At 35.6% G+C, this 18,614-nt stretch overlaps 1 protein-coding gene across 2 annotated transcripts in view; it reads left to right on the forward strand.

Moving 5' to 3' along the window:
- Diaph2 (diaphanous related formin 2) overlaps positions 1–18,614 on the forward strand; it is a 915,994-nt gene that overhangs the window by 598,219 nt on the left and 299,161 nt on the right. The window lies entirely within an intron of this gene.

Here is an 18,614-nt window from a genome sequence, read left to right on the forward strand (position 1 = left end):
ATTTGCATACATGTGATGCATATACATATGTATGCTTTAAATGATCACTTGCTAGAGCTTAACAGTTACCTATCAACATTTGTTGAAAATCTTAAGAAATTGATTTGATTTGGGGTATACTTGTATAAATAGCATGCTGATTTATACCTTTAAAAGGATATTTATATGCAGTACAATTTGGAAAGATGCAATTTTATTAAAATGTTTGGATTAACAAATGTTAGAGTCGAATTCCAAAGCCCACGGCAATAAGGATTTAAAATTTAATTATAACTAGATTTTAATGCATACATCAAAAACATGCCCCACTGTGTTTAATGAATATGTATTGTTTCTATTTCTCACATTGGAGGCCTCTTTGAATACAGTAAAAGCATACTTACAAGACAAAAGATAGTCTATGTGGTTTGGGAATTGGCTCCAACATACTCATAAGTTTATACTTACTGATGGAATTTAAAAATATACTTAAAAGCTCAGTGTCATTCATTGCACATTTCTCTAATTTTAAGTATATAATACTTTATGGGAGAGGACAAAAAAAGATTCATTTTGTGGGTTAGAGGGGAAGCTGAGCATAGCCTATCAAAGGGTCAATGCCTAAAGGAAAAGAAATGAGCACAGGGAAGGACCATATTTTTAATTACTTCCAAAGGGCACTGGTGTATGTTTTATAACCACTCATCTCTGTTTTTATGAAGCACTAACTCCTTGAAGCACAAAATTACATGTATGTGCCTGAAGGCAGATTGAAAGAAAACACCAGAAACCTTAGCTGAGTCTTAGCCACTTGTTTAATATATACAAGTTGGGAGATAACTGGGGGTTCAGACATTTTCATGAGTTCTTTAAGACAAAGAACCCCTTGCAAATGAAAACCTTCCATTCATAGTTTAAATTAGAGTGGTGGTTGTGCTTTGAGATTTTCTTCCTAACTAAAAAGTAGGTTGTTACTAATAAAAGGTCTTTTAAAATTCTGATATTTGCCTTAAACTCTGATTTATCTTTACAAATTGAAATATGTAAACATTTAAAAATATTTATTTATTTATTTATTTATTTATTTATTTATTTATTTATTTATTTATTTATTTGCAAGCAGAGAGAGACAGAGAGATGAGAGACAAACAGAGAATGGGCATGCCAGGGTCTCTACCCACAGCAAAAGAACTCCAGATGCATGTACCCTTTTTGCATCTGGCTTACATGGGTCCTGAAGAATTGAACCTGGGCCCTTTGGCTTTTCAGCCAAAGCCTTAACCATTAATCCATCTCTCCAGCCCTACAAATTGAAATCCTTTAGCGATTTTGTTTACTTTCTTCTGTCTTTGTTTTGTTGTTGTTGCTGTTGCTGCTTTTGTTTTATGTTTGAGGTGGAGTCTTACTACATAACCCAGGCTGGCCTGGAACTCTGGATGATTTGCCTGCCTCAGCTTCTCCAGTGCTATGGTTACAGGCATGACCAGCTTTTTGTTTCCTGTAGTCCTTAAAAATTATGCTCATTTTAATTTTTTTACTTAGTGTAGTCTTATATCCCCTCTCCCCAGTTCCCTCTTTACAAGAAAAAAGTATGCTTAGAAAACACTCTCTTTAACAGTGACCTAAACCAAATTGCTTATTGAACCTAATTCTAAAATTTTGTGCTCACCTTTCTACTCAGTACCTAATGAAATTTGACTCTACTAATAACAAACTGTAAGGGAACCCCCCTTGGTTGCCTACAGATGAATCTGCTTACAATAAACTTATTATGTAGATAATAAGTGTTTGGTTGATAATTCAAAGACTTCAATGATAGTCACATTTGGGAAATTACTTTCTCTCGTGGTTCTTGCAACTTTTCAGCACAGGGTGATATAGAGCTGATGAGGAGAGCTTTGTTTACATATATAGAAGGCTACAATAAATGTATTACAGGACTGCAGAGATTGTTCAATAGTTAAACACACTTGCTTGCAAAGCCTGACAGCCTGTGTTCACAGCACCATTACTCACATAAAGCCAGATGTACAAAGTAGCATAGACATCTGGAGTTTATAGTGGCTGAGGCCCATACTGTATCCTTCCCCGTTTTCTCCTCCCCCTCTCTCTGTCTCTGCTTGCAAATAAATAATATATAAAATATTTTAAAATTTTAAAAAAAGGAGTGGAAAAATACTTCACATAACTAAATGTTGGATGTACCATCAATATATTTAGTTGCTAACTGCACTGTCATTTCATATAAAATTTCTTTCATTAAGGATGAAAAACCGTGCCTCCCTGCCAGGTATTTAGAATGCATCAAAAGATCAGTAAAATGACAAAACAGTCAATCCTACATTCACAGTAGATACAATGAACTAGTCAAATAATGCATTTTTAAAACTTGTCTTTTGCAATATATATATATATATATATATATATATATATATATATATATATATATATATATATATTGCTTTTCATCCCCTGCATTTCTTAATGATGGCATCTTGGTGTTTTTGATCTTGTTGTTTGTTCTGTCTAATCTAAGAGACATGTTGTCATAGTCTGTACTCAAACATGCAAGTTTAAGAGAACTGGAAGAAATAACATTGAGTAGAGTTGACAAGGAAAAGAAACCTTGTATTGATTAGGTAGTTTAGGCTGTAGTGGTACCGAGTAGAAATACCACTATTCACCCAGATCTTTTTGTATCCTTTGTTGAGGCCAAGAGAATCAAGAGAAGCTGAAGACAGCTCTGAAGATGCATGATTTACTTTGTTTCTTTTTTTAAAAAAAGTATTTCATTTATTTACTACAGAGACTGCAGCAGATAGAGAGATTGGGTAGAAAGAATGGGTATGTCACGGTCTATAGCCAATGCAAGTGAACTCCAGACTCATTCGCCACCCTGTGCATCTGGCTTTATGTGGGTACTGGGGAATAGAGCCTGGGTCCTTTGACTTTGCTGACAAATTTCTTAACCTCTAAGCCATTTCTCCAGCCTGCATTGTATTGCTTAGGCATGTGTTGCTCATCATAGAGCCCAGTAGTGATCATTGTTTGTGCAACATGCAATGTATGAAGAAGAAAGGATCTCCAGTGCCCAGGAATGTATGGCAGGGTGCTCTTCTATGATTTTGTGCATGATGATTATAGAATACGCTTGTGTAACTTTGTTTCCTAGAAACAAGCTATACTATGGAACATTGCTCAAGGAGAGAAAATACATTTGCCTCACTTCAGAAATACAGGACCATCTGATTACAATTACCCAAAATAACTACACTGAATATTAGTAGCTGACAGTTGTGCTTTGAATGTGAAATATCCCTCACAGGTTCATGTGTCTTAACACTTGTCTCCAACTAGTAATGCTACTTTGGGAGGTTGTGGGAACTTTGGGATATAGGAACTAGCTGGCTGAGGTTGGCAACTGGGACAGGCCTGGAAGGTTATAGCCAGCCAGTGCTTCCATCCTGAACTGTCTGTTTTCTATCTGCTACCTCTGTAAATTCCTGACACCACAGACCAACCTGCCCCTTCCACCATGATTACTAGCAACTGTAGGCTACAATGAAAGCTTCGTCCTTAAATTTTTTTGTTAAGAATTTGGTCACACTAATGAGAAAAGTAACTAATACAATATAGAGAACAGGAAGGGATATTTTAAGACATAGACATATTCCAGTCTGGGAAGGTGTTGGAATGTTTTAGAAGGGAATAATATTTTACTATTCGTGTTTTCTCCATTTTCATTTGTTTTACATGTGGTACCTCAGTTTTAATTCTTTCCAAATACTAAAATTATTTTCTTTCACTTGCTCCCTCCCTCCCTCTCCGCTTTCATTGATTTTGGGAAGCAAACCCAGGGACTCACTGAGTTGCATTGCCAACCCTTGCAAAGAAAATGGACCAATTAAATTGCATACTCATCTCTTGTGAGATTTTTGGTGCTTCTTTTTTAATATTTTATTTTTATTAATGAGAGAGAGAATGAATGGACACACTGGGCCTCTAGCCATTTCAATGAACTCCAAATGCATGTGCCACCTTGTGCATCTGTCTTAAGTGTGTTCTGCGAACCTGGGTCCTTAGGCTTGACAAGCAAATGCCTTACCTGCTAAGCAATCTCTCCAGCCCTTGTTGTTTGTCTTTTAACACAGGATCTGGCTATGAATCCAAGGCTGGCCTAGAACTCAGAATAATCCTGCTGCCTCTGCTTCTCAATGGTGGGAATAGGCTATGTATCATGATACCCAGCACTTGCTAAACAGTTCTTATTGTATGGGTCCAAGAGGCTTCATTTTAATGTACTGTACTTTGAGGAATGCATGGCTTTATTTCCATAGTTCAGTCAAGGGGATGCTAATAACTATACTCTTTGGAGCCGAATGTCTTTGTAAATTTAAATAGTGTTCTAAAGAAGTATAAGAAATAAAAGTCTTTTTGGGTAGAGTCAAAAATAAATCAAAAACAACTACCTTCTACAAAAAATTTCTCATAAAAAGCACTGACTGTAGGAACAAAATTATGTCACTGTATACATCAACTTCCCCTTATATATTATGTACCAAAGAGGCATTTCAGAAGATTCAGAGTAGGTAGCATATGGAATACTCCAGAAACACTGATTAGATTTGATATTTGCATCACTGCTTGGGAACATGTACCAGGAATGCAACAGACATATATTATTAACATCAAAATAACTCAGAAGAAAGCTCCTAATTAAAGCAAGACTGTTTTAAAAACTTAGCAATATTGTAGCCCAAAATAACCACCTACCCACCTGCCTACAAGTAAGGACTTGCTTTTCTGCATGTAAAACAGGCTTGATTCCTAGAGCTTAGAAGTGACTGCTATGAAAACTATAATGTGATTTGACAGTACCATTTTCAGCCTGTCCAGGACTGCACAAAATCTAGTCTCAGAAGAACACTACTGCTGCTCCAGGTGGGGTTACAGCCAAGTTGCATCAGAGGAAAGCAAGACTGTGGCTTGAAGTTTTGATTGTCTTGAGCTGATGAATCTCAGCTTGCTTTGCAAATGTACAGGAACAGCCATAGTATTTGATACATTTCTGTCCTGAGGAGCAGTGTGTGTCATGCTGTTTTGTTTCATAGTATGAGTCCCTAGTAACTTCTTAATTGATAATTTCTTGAGAAGTAAAATTGGACCAGAATAAAAATAGCCCAGGGAAGACTTAGATGTTCTATAGGAGAATTCGAAAACTTATTTGACAAAACATCCCCATGACTCATAAACTCAATAGTTATAGTTAAGTCCTATCATTGTATTGTAAAATATACAAATACTCAACTGCCATCATTGAACTAGTTTTAAATATCAGAGGAAAATATATTGTTATATGTTTAACCCTTTTCAAAGTTGACATATCCATAATACTTCCATGTCTTTTAAAGTAACACTTTTTATGCCTCTCATTATAACTCATTTAAAATTTCTCTGTTAATTCATACAAAGCAAAGATGTTTCTCAAAAGCACTCTTCTTCCCTATTGTTGTTATCTCAGTGTCTGTGTTTTCTTCTTTTATAATGTGATTCAGACATAGAGCTAAATATTATATTGGGTCTAGTTTAATGATGTAATTTTTTGATGTAGAACTATACTAATTAGCACTTTTGTGTTAATTCTTATTGTTTGCACTTAATCTAACAGCTTCAGTATTAAATTATCTTAATGTTAGAGTGTTTTATAGTTTTCTTTAGATCTAGTATCTGTCCTTATTCTGCAGCCAAATTCTCTACCCCTCAGTTACACCCCTCTCATCTGCTCTTATTCTTAATATAGTTTGTACATCTCAGTTAAATGTACATTCAATCAAATCTCATTTTAATAGTTGAAATCCCTTAATATATAGTAAATATAGATAGATATTTTGTATTTTATTAATTTATTTTGGTTTTGTCAGGTAGGGTCTATTGCCCAGGCTGACCTAAAATTCACTATGTAGTCTCAGGCTGGCCTTGAACTCACAATGATCTTCCTACCTCTGCTTCCCTAATGCTGGTATTCAAGGCATGCACCACCATGCCCAGCTGATTTAATTTTTTTTATTAGTTTTGTACTCAGTGTATACAGTCAAGTTGGTATGATCGTTAGCCTTCTCCCCATCCTCTCCCCTCTGCAGGGACCCTCCTTGTTGGGGAATAAGGGTCCTGCATTTTGGGGTTATCCATCAGTTATGTGTAGAAGGAAATGTCTCTCTGTATCATGACCCAACATGTGGCTCAAAAAATCTTTCCAGAGGACTTCCGGTTAAGATGGCGGCGTAGGTACCACGCCAAAGCAGCCTGGGGGGGGAAAGACCAAAAAAAACTCAGCAAAATACACACTTTTACTAAAAAGTGAGGTGTATAGGAAGTTGAGGCGGCAGCGGAGAAGTGGAAGAGTTATAGAGCATCCAGAGACTGCACAGGTGGGAACAGCGGCTCCGGGGCGGCTCGGCTACCCGCCGCAACCGCGGAGCGGCAGAAAACCGCCGGACTCTCGGCTCGAGCCGCAGGACAAGCCAGGTGCGGGATTTTCTCCCCACACCGCGCTCTCCGCAACTCGGGAAACGTGAGGGGAGAGCGGCAGCGAGCAACGGAGGGAGGAGCAGACCGCGAGGTAAAAGCACACGTGGAGAAGCGATACAACCAGAGCAGCCGCGGCTCCCTCCCCTCCCCCGCCGCCTGAACCCAGCTCCAGTGAACACAGCAGCGGCCCGGGACCCGGCCACGCCAACTTGGGCTGACGGCGGGACCCAAGAAGGAGCAGAATTCGGCAGCAACTTCAGCGGCTCCAGCACCGGTACCAGTGGCCCCAGCAGCAGCGGACCCAGGAGCGGCAGCAGTGGCAGATCCCGCAGCAGCGGCTTCGGGGTGAGCAGCAGCGGTGGACACGGCAACGGCAGCTTCAGCAGCGGTGGGGGCTCCGGGGGTGGCAGCTACAACAGCTGCAGAGGCGGCAGCAGCGGCTCAGTTTGCCCCATAGGAAAAGCAAGTGCCCAGCTCCAGAAATCAGAACAGCAGCCCAACGACCCAGGCAGCAACTTGACTGAGACCACAATCACCCAAGGTAACTGGGATTGCACCAGGGAAGGGTCTCACTTGGTCACAAGCTGACTTGGATACCTCAACAGACCAGAAATCTAAACCTCTTTGTTGATAGAGGATCTGGTCATTATAATAACTACTCTTGCATACATACTCGGGGCTGTTTTTGATGGAATGGGTACAGTGTTTAGTTAAATTTTAGAATCTACCAGTATATTATTCCACTCAGCCTGCTTGAATACTCCTATAGCAGGGAAACTCAACCCCTAAGAACATCTTTGTAGATACTCTGAGAGTCTTAAGAGCCACACCTAATACCTTAAGGTCCTACCCTGAAAATATATTACATCAAATCAATTGATACAGCTAAGAATACACAGCTAGCTAGAAAATCCAAGCATTAACTTAATCCAAGATGCAAAAATATATACATTATAACACAAGAAACACTAAAAAGCAAGACGATATAAATCCACCTAAAAGTATTAATGCATCAGAAATGTCCTCCAGTGAGAAAGAGTTAGAGGAAAAGCCTGAGAAAGAGTTCAAAGGAATAATTATAAATATGTTCAAAGAGGTCAAAGAACACATGAAAACAATCAAAGAAGAAATCAAAGAGGAAATCAAAGAGGAAATCAAAGGAATCAAAGAAGAGGCAGGACACCAATTTAATGAAATAAAGAAGGCAATACAAGACATAAATAGAGAAATAGAAATAATAAAGAAAAACCAGTCAGAATTACTAGCAATGAAGAACACAGTTAATGAAATAAAAAACTCTGTAGAAAATCTCACCAGTAGGATGGATGAGGGAGAGGACAGAATATCTAAGCTAGAAGATCAGGTGGCAGACCTAATGCAGTCCAACAAAGAGAAAGACAAACTTATAGAAAAGTATGAGTGGGAATTTCAAGATATTCGAGGTAGCTTAACAGTTAAGGCACTCTCCTGCAAAGCCTAAGGACCCAGGTTCCATTCCCTAATATCCAAATAATCCAGACACGGTGGTACATGCATCTGAAGTTTATTTGCAGTGGCTGGAGGTCCTGATACAGTCTCTCTTTCCCTCTTTCTCTCTTTCTCTCCCCCCCTCAAAGAAATGGATAACCACAAACCTGAGTTATGTAGGGAGTTCAAGGACAGCCTGGATATAGAGTTTGACCTTTTATCAAAAAGCTTAAATTATTAGTGTTTTCTTTTTTTTTTTTTTTACCATTTTACTATACCTATAAGTAACTTCTATCTATGGTTAAGTGATTACCTTCACGTCTCAATTTACTTAGGTCAACCAATGACTATTCTCAATGTTGGTAGGCAGCCATGTGTCTATAATTATAGACACAGCATTATTTAGCAGATTTCTAGACCGGTTTTAGCGTCAGTACTGAAAATCTGTACCAACTAAATATCAGCTCCTCACTTCCTCACAGACCCAACTTTCAGAACCTACCACCATACTTTTTCTTTCTGTGAATGTGACTATTTCCAATACTTCAAATATGTGAAATCATACATTATTTGTTCTACTTTGATGGGCTTATTTCTTTGACCACAATGCCCTCACAGTTTGTTCACATTGTAATTTATGACAATTTAATTATCTTTTAAAGCTAAATAGTGGTCCTTTCTGAATTTATACCACATTGTCTTTATCTTTTCATCAACTGACCAATGGTTTGGTTGATAATATGTGTTGGCTATTCTGAATCATGCTACAGTGAACACGGGAGGAGAGGGCAGATATCTGTTTATGCTTTTTCAAGCTAGGGTCTCGTTCTAGCCCAGGATGACCTGTAAATTCACTACATAGTCTCAGACTGGCCTCAAACTCAGCTGTCCCACTATTTCTTCCTCTACAGTGTTGGGAGTAAATGTGTGTACCACCATGAATGAGTCATAATTTGGCTTTGAATAACATATTGAAGACATGTATGATTACTAGAATCATGTCTTTTTTCAGCTATCAGAAATACCCAGATAAATGTATATGCTAAGAGAACCTTAAAAATGAAACATTTCTAAAAGAGCATGAGAAATGTGCTTTAAAAAAGTAACATTCAGGGGGAAAAGGTGTAGTATTAAATTAAAAACAAATAAAATTTCCCATGTTAAAAAAAAAGTGTCCCACAGATGGTCCAGAATAAGAGAACATTTATATTGAATAAATTCAAGGAAACATTTTGGAATGTTTGACTGTCATCACTGAGACACTACATTAAAGCTTTTTATACCCTGAAATGCATTTCCTTTCAATCAAACAAAAAGGTTTAGTAACTGAGAAGAATATCAAAGTTAGGGTTAAGACTATTATGCTGTCATCTAACTTATAGAAGGTCATAACATAAAGATAATCTGATAAATAAACATAGATCTTCAATGCTTAGGGGACTTGGAGTTGGAAGTTTAATGTCAAGAGTGGGAACCATCTCAAATTGAAAGTAATAAGAGTTCTGAGTTGACAGTTGGGCTAAAATATATAAAGTCTTTTAAAGTCATTATTTTATTTTACAGCACTATGTCTGTATTTGAACTAGTTTATTGTAGGTTAAATTCTGAGTACTATGTACTTCCAAAAGTTCTTAGAGCATTTATTCTTAGATCATGGGGCATTCAAAAATTGTACAAAATATATTTATATATTCATCTGCCTTTAATCTAGAATAGAAACTTTGCATAAATTAGGCAACCAGTTTAAATAATATATTTTAATATTCCTATTTAAAAAAATAATGTATTTGCATTTTTTCTTCCTGGATATTTATACATTTTTACATAAAAAAGGAACCTTACCTATTTCTCCTGTAATTGTTTTGGTTTGTAAATGAACAGAGGAAAGTGATTCCCACAGATTACTTTGTCCATGCTGAAGGGGAAAATAAGGAATGACTACATCTCTTGCCACATAGGTCTTTCCAGTACACATAGTTGGCTCTTTATCTCTTTATTAGTATATTTGATTGGGAAGACTTTCACAATTCTATTACCACTTATTTTTCAGATGAGTAAGATCATCTGAATTTAAAGTTTCTTGTGAAATAGAATGTTCATGGACAGAAATTAGCCCCAGTTCATTTGTATTGCTTCTGATCCTGGAATGAGGATTATAAAAACACATATAGGAAACATGCTCAAAAATGTAGATACGGGCTGGAGGAATGGTTTAATGGTTAAGGCATTTGCCTCCAAAGCCAGGACCCATGTTAGCCAGTTGCACAAGGGGGTGCATGCATCTGGAGTTCTTTTGCATTGGCTGGAGGCTCTGGTGCACCCATTCTCTCTCTCTCCACATATATATATCTGCCTCCCTCCCTCTTTCTCTGTCAAATAAGTAAATAAAAGCTAGGCATGGTGGCGCATGCCTTTAATCCCAGCACTTGGGAGGCAGAGGTAGGAGGATCACCATGAGTTTGAGGCTACCCTGAGCATACATAGAGAATTCCAGGTCAGCTTGAGCTAAAGTGAGACTCTACCTTGAAAAAACAAATAATAATAATAATAAATAAAAATAAAATATTTTTTTGAAATGTAGATATGAAATGTAGGTATGATAAATAAAATCCCCAAGAATTCCAAAATTATACTAAGTACTCAGTAAGTCCAAAAATCGACACACTCATTCCAAAGCAGTAGACATTATCAGAATTATCTATTAACTAGAATATTAAAACACATACAGAAACTGAATAATTAAATAATAAGCAGGGCTACTTAGATATTTGGCACCCTCTTTTCTAACTAATATAATTTTATACATTTATGTTTATATCTATAGTAATGTTTCTTCAATTAGTTTCTGGGTTGGAGAGATGGCTCAGTGCTTAAGGTGCTGGCCTACAAAGCCTAACAACCTGAGTTTCATTCCCCAGTATTAAGAGAAAGCCAAATGCACAAAGTAGCATACGTGTGGAGTTCATTTGCAGTGGCTGGAAGTGCTGGCATACTCAATCTCTTTCTGCTGGAAGAGGTGCTGCATGCCTTTAATCTTGGCAATCAAGAGGAAGAGGTAGAAGGATCTCTATGAATTTGAGGTCGGCCTGAGACTACATAGTGAATTTCAGGTCAGCCTGGTCTACAACGAGACCCTACATAAACCCTCTTCCTCCAAAATATTTCTATCCCAACTTTGTCACTATTCAAAACAACAAAATTCAGTTCCACTGGAAAGTACCTACTGTTTGGCAAAGTTTGCAATGGCTACACTTCTTGCTTCATTTGAGAGTTATAGTAACATGACTTTTGTGATCATGGGAAACTTGCAGTATAGACTGTAGGAGCTGACATTTTGTGTGAGAATCACACAAAATGGCCTTTGTATGATTTTTTTTCTTCTTTTCATTTTCAGACAAGGTCTCACTGTTTATCCCAGGTTACCTTTGAACCCTCAATGTTTTTTCCTCAGTTGCCTGAATACTGAGATTATAGGTATGGACCACAATGCCCAACACCATATTTCTTACATCTATCTCTGATGTTCCATTTTCAGTGCTTTTCTATTAGCTTCCTACTTCTCCATCTGAATCCAGTTTCTAATCTTTCTAAACTATCCTTGCATTTATTACAAGAGTTAGATTTGGAGGGCCATGTTGCATAGCTTCATTAAACCCACTAATTGTCCATTTCCTAAAAAGAAAACTTGGAAACTTTAGCATGTATTCAATTCTTTTTCAGGCTTATCCCCCTTGACATCTATCCCCCTATGTTCCCATACCACATCATTCCACAATAACTATAGTTGTTTGATAACTTCAGATAAATTGACATCTTTTCTCATTTTGATGTCAAGATTGGGAGTCTCTTCTCTGGTAATAGAAAAATACTGTATTTCCATGTGAAACAATAACTGAAACCTTCCCTCATAATCCCAGAATCACTGCTTTCTCTATGTTCTCACATCTTTCATGAATTCTCTTATGGAACATTTTTGGTCATGATTTTCTCCTTTACACAAACAAAAATTATTGCTTGCTGCCTTTTTACATAGTTTTGTATTAGTAGAGCCTAAGGACAGGTACTCATGTTCAAATCCTGAATCTGCTTACTGTCCTATTAACAGTGAAAAAGTCAGCTGGCTTCCCTGAGGCTAATTTCATCATGTGTAGAATGGACTTAATAACATTAAAATAACATTTTAATATAGATCATAGAGCCATTATGATGGTTAAATAAACAGATATTCGTTAATCATTTAGCTCACACTAATAGCTTAGTAAGCATTTATTCCTTTTACTGCTGTACTACTGTTATTTGTCTTTCTCCTAGCTCTCATTGATAAATTCAGTGAGGGTTAGGAGCCATGTCTGACCTCTTTTATTTCTTTCTACTTAATCTCTCACAGTATTTTACACTGTCACAACATGATAAATGATACTGAGAGCTGAATGTGAGGTAAGCTGGCAGTTAGGACCTGATCTAAGTAATGATTGTATATTTATACTATGAATATTAAATAATAGTGATGTACCAAAATGTAGATACCAATCTCAAAATTTTTAATTATAATTTTATGTTACTATAAACACAACTATATATGCCAATCTTGGTAGTTATATATTATCTTACACTTGTTTTTTAAATTACCTTTGATTCTGTGTGAAATATGTGGTAATTTCTCAAATATGCTTTAAATAGATATTTATATAATACTTTTTTTGAATACTTATGGACTAGCAAGTAGACTTACTATCACTTGGACAATATTATATGTCATCTTACTCTTGATATTTTTTGTTGTTGTGTGTGTTTTAATCAGGTAGCCCTTTGTGCTTCATGCTAAATATCCTTCAAAGACTTTTCTAACGTATTGTTTCTTCTTCTAGCTCTTCCCATTCAGATCTCAATTTTAATGTTGTATCTTTAAAGAGGCATTACGAGTCTCATGCCCCAGTCCTGTCTCTTTCTTTTTTTTTTTTTTTTTCTGTCTCTTTCAAGTACAAGTTTAGGCCATCCAAATGTACAGTCTTACACTTATCAATTTCCAATTTTAAGCATACTTTATATTTGTTGAAAATTTATTTTCCCCACTAGACTTTATCTCTCAGTAAAGCAATGACCTTTCTGAAAACTGGCTACTGTATTAAAACCACATAAAAGATTCTTGGCACATAGTAGTTATTTAACCAAGGTTTTTTGTTTGTTTGTTTTGTTTTGTTTTGTTTTGTTTTGTTTTGTTTTGTTTGTAAGGGAGTGAAGAAATAACTCTGTGGATTGGGTAAATATACAAGGATAGATGGTTTTTAAAGGAGGTTTGAAAGAAAAATACTCAAAGACACAATGGAGTGAATAAAGAATGGAGAAAAAGTAAGAGTGTACTTCTGTAATAACAATCATATTTATGCTGTTAAATGAAGGCTGATTTAAAAGCATTTTTTATTCTAACTGACTCAGGCTATCTATAGAAAAGTGGGGTGATTACAAGATATTTTTATCTCTGTAAATCTGCCTCCTATATGTGCAAAACTGAAGATGTTTGTTCAATATCATCCTGTAGACTACCTTTATTATAACATAAAATTCATTTATGCTTCTTTTTGTAATAAGACTTTAAAAGAATTTTAATTCTATATACTGAGTTATCATAAAGTATTTTAGTGAACCAAAATGCCATTCATATTATCCCTACTAATGTTTTAACATTTTAAAAATATTTTTCAAGGTCTTTTCATACCATAATATATAATTTTGTATATAAACTTTAATTATTTTTGATAATATTTTAAGGATATTTCTATAAAATAATTATCTCTGAGTAAAAATCATCCGAATTTATGGAACTTTTTTCTCCTTTGGTTTTTGCAAAGTAGGGTTTCTCCAGAGCTAGAGCTCAGGCTGACCTGGAATTCACTCTGTAGTCTCAGGGTGGCCTTGAACTCATGGCAGTCTTCCTACCTCTGCCTCCCAAATGCTGGGATTAAAGGCATGCACAACCACACCTGGCTCATATTTTACTTTTAGCATTAAGCAAAAGGTTTCCTGACAGGTTATAGAATGTAAAAATGCTGTTTACATTTTTGAATATAGTTATATTTGTGACATCCTTTTTAAATGGATAATTATGACATATTGCTAAATCTTGTGTAAAGGTTAAGTGGATCTCAAGTTGATTTTTCTATATTCTTCAACAATCCGGAAGTCATGATATTTAATGTTTATGTTTTTATTAAAATTTTAAGTAACTAATGCACTGCCTATTAAGATGAGAAATTTTCAAAACAGATTTGACTCATTTAACTGTGTGATAGGTAGACTTCTTCATTCTAAGTGTTCTGTTAAAGTTTATTCCACTTATGATGACACAAGGTTTTAGTAATTACTTCTTACTTCAATATTTAATAAAATGCTAAATAATTTTCTTTTCCTAGTATTTGATGAAGTGATCCTATTTTTCCATTTAGATTGCAAGTTTTTAAGTACTCAATATAAAATGCACATAAAAGTGTAAAGAAAATAATTTACTTTCTATATGAGTACTATATAATAGAGGACTTATAACTTTTTCAGTTGAATTTTTAAATGATTATTTTTTTGCAAGGAGAGAGAGATAAGAGACAGAGAGGACAGGCACGTCAGTCCTTCCAGTCACTGCAAATGAATTCCAGATGCATATGCCACTTTATGCATCTGTTTTTTTTTTTTGTTTTTTTTTTTTGTGGGTACCAGGGAATCAAACCCAGGTCATTGGGGATTGTAGGCAAGTGCCTTAAATGCTGAGCCATCTTTCCCTCCCCTGAAGTTGAATTTTAAGTTGCTACTCTTTACTATATTACAAAGGAATATAATTTATAAATTTGTGTGTAGGAACACAAAATCTTAGATAATAAAAGATGTGGTGGTTTGAATTAGATATCCCCCATAAACTCATGTGTTCTGAATGCTAGATTTCCCTACCTGGTTGCAATTTGGGAATTTCAAACTTGCTGAAGGAGTTATATTTTTGAAGGTGGACTTATGGGTGTTATAAGACAGTTTTAGTTTTTGGCTCACTTATGCTGTGGTATTATACCTGCTGTGACAGAGATAATGGCCAGCCTCTGCTTATACCACTTTTTGCCCTGCCGTCATAGAGCATCCCAGTCTATAAGCCAAAATAAATGACTTTGCTCTCATCATCTGCTGTTGGTTGGATGCTTTGTATCAGCAATGAGAAGGTAACTGCAACAAAAAATTTAAATAATCCTACATGATTCCAAATCTCAAAAGAATTATGATTATTTCTTCCCTAGGTCATATTTTTAATGAGGATGTATGAAAATGTTCTGTGGAACTTATGATTCACGTTTTATGAATTAACTTTCCAGAATGGTAACTAGTTTCAAATTAATAATACACAAATTGGTTAGTGTTTTACCTGTTCATGTTTTGAAATGCTGCTCACAGTTTAGTTTATAAACCCCTCAAAGTAAACTTCCATAAAAAAGAAGTTGATATGATTTTAGGGCATAGCTTTTTAAATACCATTAATACATAAAGATATGGAAATATTTTCTTTATAAAACAATGGATTTGCAAAGGGACTAGTAAAAGGAAAATTGTTATAAATTACTTCTTCCTCTTTCATATTTGATTGATTTATGCTTTAAAGGTGTCCCACCTCACCACCTTATCTTTATTTTTATTTTATGATATAAATTACTATGAATTATCCTCATCATAGAAAGTTTTCTGTTTTCCTCAGATTCTTCTCTAAATATTTCAAGGATTTTCAAGTTTATTTATCTGGATGGAAGAAGCCATTCTATATTTTGAACCCAGAATAGTCTAATCCTTGATGACTCCGAGGCTGTACAATCTGGATATACAAGAAATAAAGAATATCCCTGTTCCCTATAACTCTTAGCCATTCTTGTCAGTAGTCCTTCAGAGAACTGTGCCAGGAGAGGTTCTAGAATAGTTAACACAGTAGCCAGAAACCATTCTTCCTTGTCTGCTCCAAACATGGTCACATGCTTCTTTGTAAGTGCTCTTAAAACCAGCCAAGGACAGACTGCCTGATCTAGTCTAATCAATCACAGTGACCTACGTTTTCTAAAGTCTCAATTACAGTCAACCTTAAACCATTTCATGTGTAAATTTCTACTTATACAACAACCTTTCTCACTTTTGCCATAATTACATTCCAGTTAATGATATATCCACTCTACCTTATAAATGAATGGATATTGGCTGGTCTTAAACCCACCATCCTCCTGCCTCAGCCTCCTGAGTAATTTGGAACCCAGGATAGACTCATAATGGCAGAAATAAACAAATCCATTCTTAATTTTGATTTTCTAATATGAGAGATAAGATGAATCACTTTAAATTTTGTCTCATATTGTAGAGTCCTCCAGAGAAGTAGTATCCATGACAAATAGATATAAATACAGGTAGAAATAGAGATAATATAGATACTTTAGTAGATGAGGAGATTTATTTGGGAGAATGGGCTTGTGATTATGGATGTTTATAAGTACTGTTAACTCCCTTTTAAAGATTGCAAAACAAGGAAAGTGGGTGGTATACTTCCAATCCATGTTCAAAGGCCTGAGAACTAAAGGAGCCAATAAGGTTTGAGTCCAGTCCAGTGGTCTAAGAACTTTGGGCTAATTGCAAGTTCTAGTTGTATTCTGAAGGTCCTAAAGCAGGAGTGCCTATGTTCCAAGCCAGATGATGGGGGCCCCACCTTCAGCAAAAAAGAAGTGTGTGTGTGTGTGTGTGTGTGTGTGTGTGTGTGTGTGTGTGTGTGATATATATATATATATATATATATATATATATATATATATATATATATATCACATTCTTTCATTTTTCTCTTCTTTTGGAGCTCTCTGAAGAAGGCATGATGCCTAATCACATTATTCAATGCACTGATTCAAATGCATATCTTTTCCAGACTTAACCTCATAAGATCTCCTTATAACAATGTTTTACCAGTTCTCTGGGTAGCCCTTAACCCACTCAAGTTGACTGGTAAATTTCTAATAATATATCTACTATATCTACAAGGGCAACATTCAAGTCTAAAGATGTAAAATTAATCTTCTCCAGGTGTACAACCAAATTGAAGTTGAATGTCATTCTATTATATTAAAAGACCTAGGTGTCAATCCAGGAACTATCAGGATATATCTGTCCATATTCTCATAGATGAGCGCCTTTTATCTAATTTCCACAAATTTAAAATTGTCATAATAGCATTTCTTTGCCTTTTTGAAAAGGTTGCTTTGAAGAAAGAATATGGAACATAATGGAGGAAAAGGGATGTTGTAAATGGTAGTGAATTGTTGGAGGTAGAATTATTTGCAATATGAGGCTGTGAATTTATTCAGGATAGAGTTTAAAGCTTTAATTTTATCAATCACAAGTTTAGCACAGTGCCAACCAATATCTTTGATTTTGTGGCTGCTAAAAAAAGTTTTAAAAAATTAAGTGAAATAAAGGTATCAAAACAAATGACATTGTACCGTTCTTTTTTATGTGGAGTCTCATGTAAGATTTGGTGACAAAATTACAAATCTGAAATATTTCAGAGTTGACTCATACCATCTATCCCTTTTATAAAATAATCACTTTGAAGATAAGTGAAGGGCTGAGACTTGGCTGCTTCCCATTTGTTATTTCAAAGATAAACCCTTCATAGAATTTTTCAAATCTTCTCACTTTGGTACTCAAACAGAATTTCTCAAACTAGTTTTAGTCTACAAAAACAAGCTTATGAAACTGTATCACTACATGAATACGTTTAGCTCAGGAAAAACTATATTTGGATAAATGAGGAACATGAAAACTTGCCCCTGTTATCTTTGACTTTTTCCACTCTTTTACAGATGTGGAACTTTCTTAAGAATACAGTTTGGTGATTTTCATTACAAATAGATCACAATTGAATAACCTCTGAAAGGTGTTTCTGCCTGCCAAGCCCCAGGCATGGTTTTGTTGTTGTTTTCTTTGTTTTGGGTGGGGAGGAACAAAAGGCAAGAAAATAACATACTACTTTTATTCTGGGCCAAAAACTGAAGAGAATTGTCTCATTAGTGCTACACTTAAACAGGATGTTTAACATATGCAACTTACTGTTAATAATAGAAATTATATGATGATCATTTAAAATGGTAAAATCAGAATGCATATGACATATGTATATTTGATGAAAAAAGTAGTCTGTTAGAAATGCATTAAATCTTTCAAGTATATTATTTTCAAAATGGACTTGAGGGTACAATGATTTCATGACACCTGTTAACAAAAAAGGGCTTATTTTTATGCTAATGTGAATGCTAATAGTTAAGAAAAATAAAAAAAATATGTTAGACAAGGAGCATCTCATTTTTATTAAAATCCTGATATAGTAGCTGGGCATGGTGGTGCACACCTTTAATCCCAGCACTGGGGAGGCAGAGGTAGGAGGATCGCCAAGAGTTCGAGGCTGTCCTGAGTTTACATAGTTAATTCCAGGTCAATCTGAGCCAGAGTGAGACTCTACCTCGTAAAACAACAACAAAATCCTGATATGTTATATTCATAAGCATCAGCTGCAAAGAAATTTTTCCCAAATGCCTGATTTTGTCATTGACTTCCATTGTGAAAACAAACTATGTTCCCTTGGAAAA

This window comes from Jaculus jaculus, chromosome X (assembly GCF_020740685.1).
Source record: "Jaculus jaculus isolate mJacJac1 chromosome X, mJacJac1.mat.Y.cur, whole genome shotgun sequence".
NCBI classification, from domain to species: Eukaryota; Metazoa; Chordata; class Mammalia; order Rodentia; family Dipodidae; genus Jaculus; species Jaculus jaculus.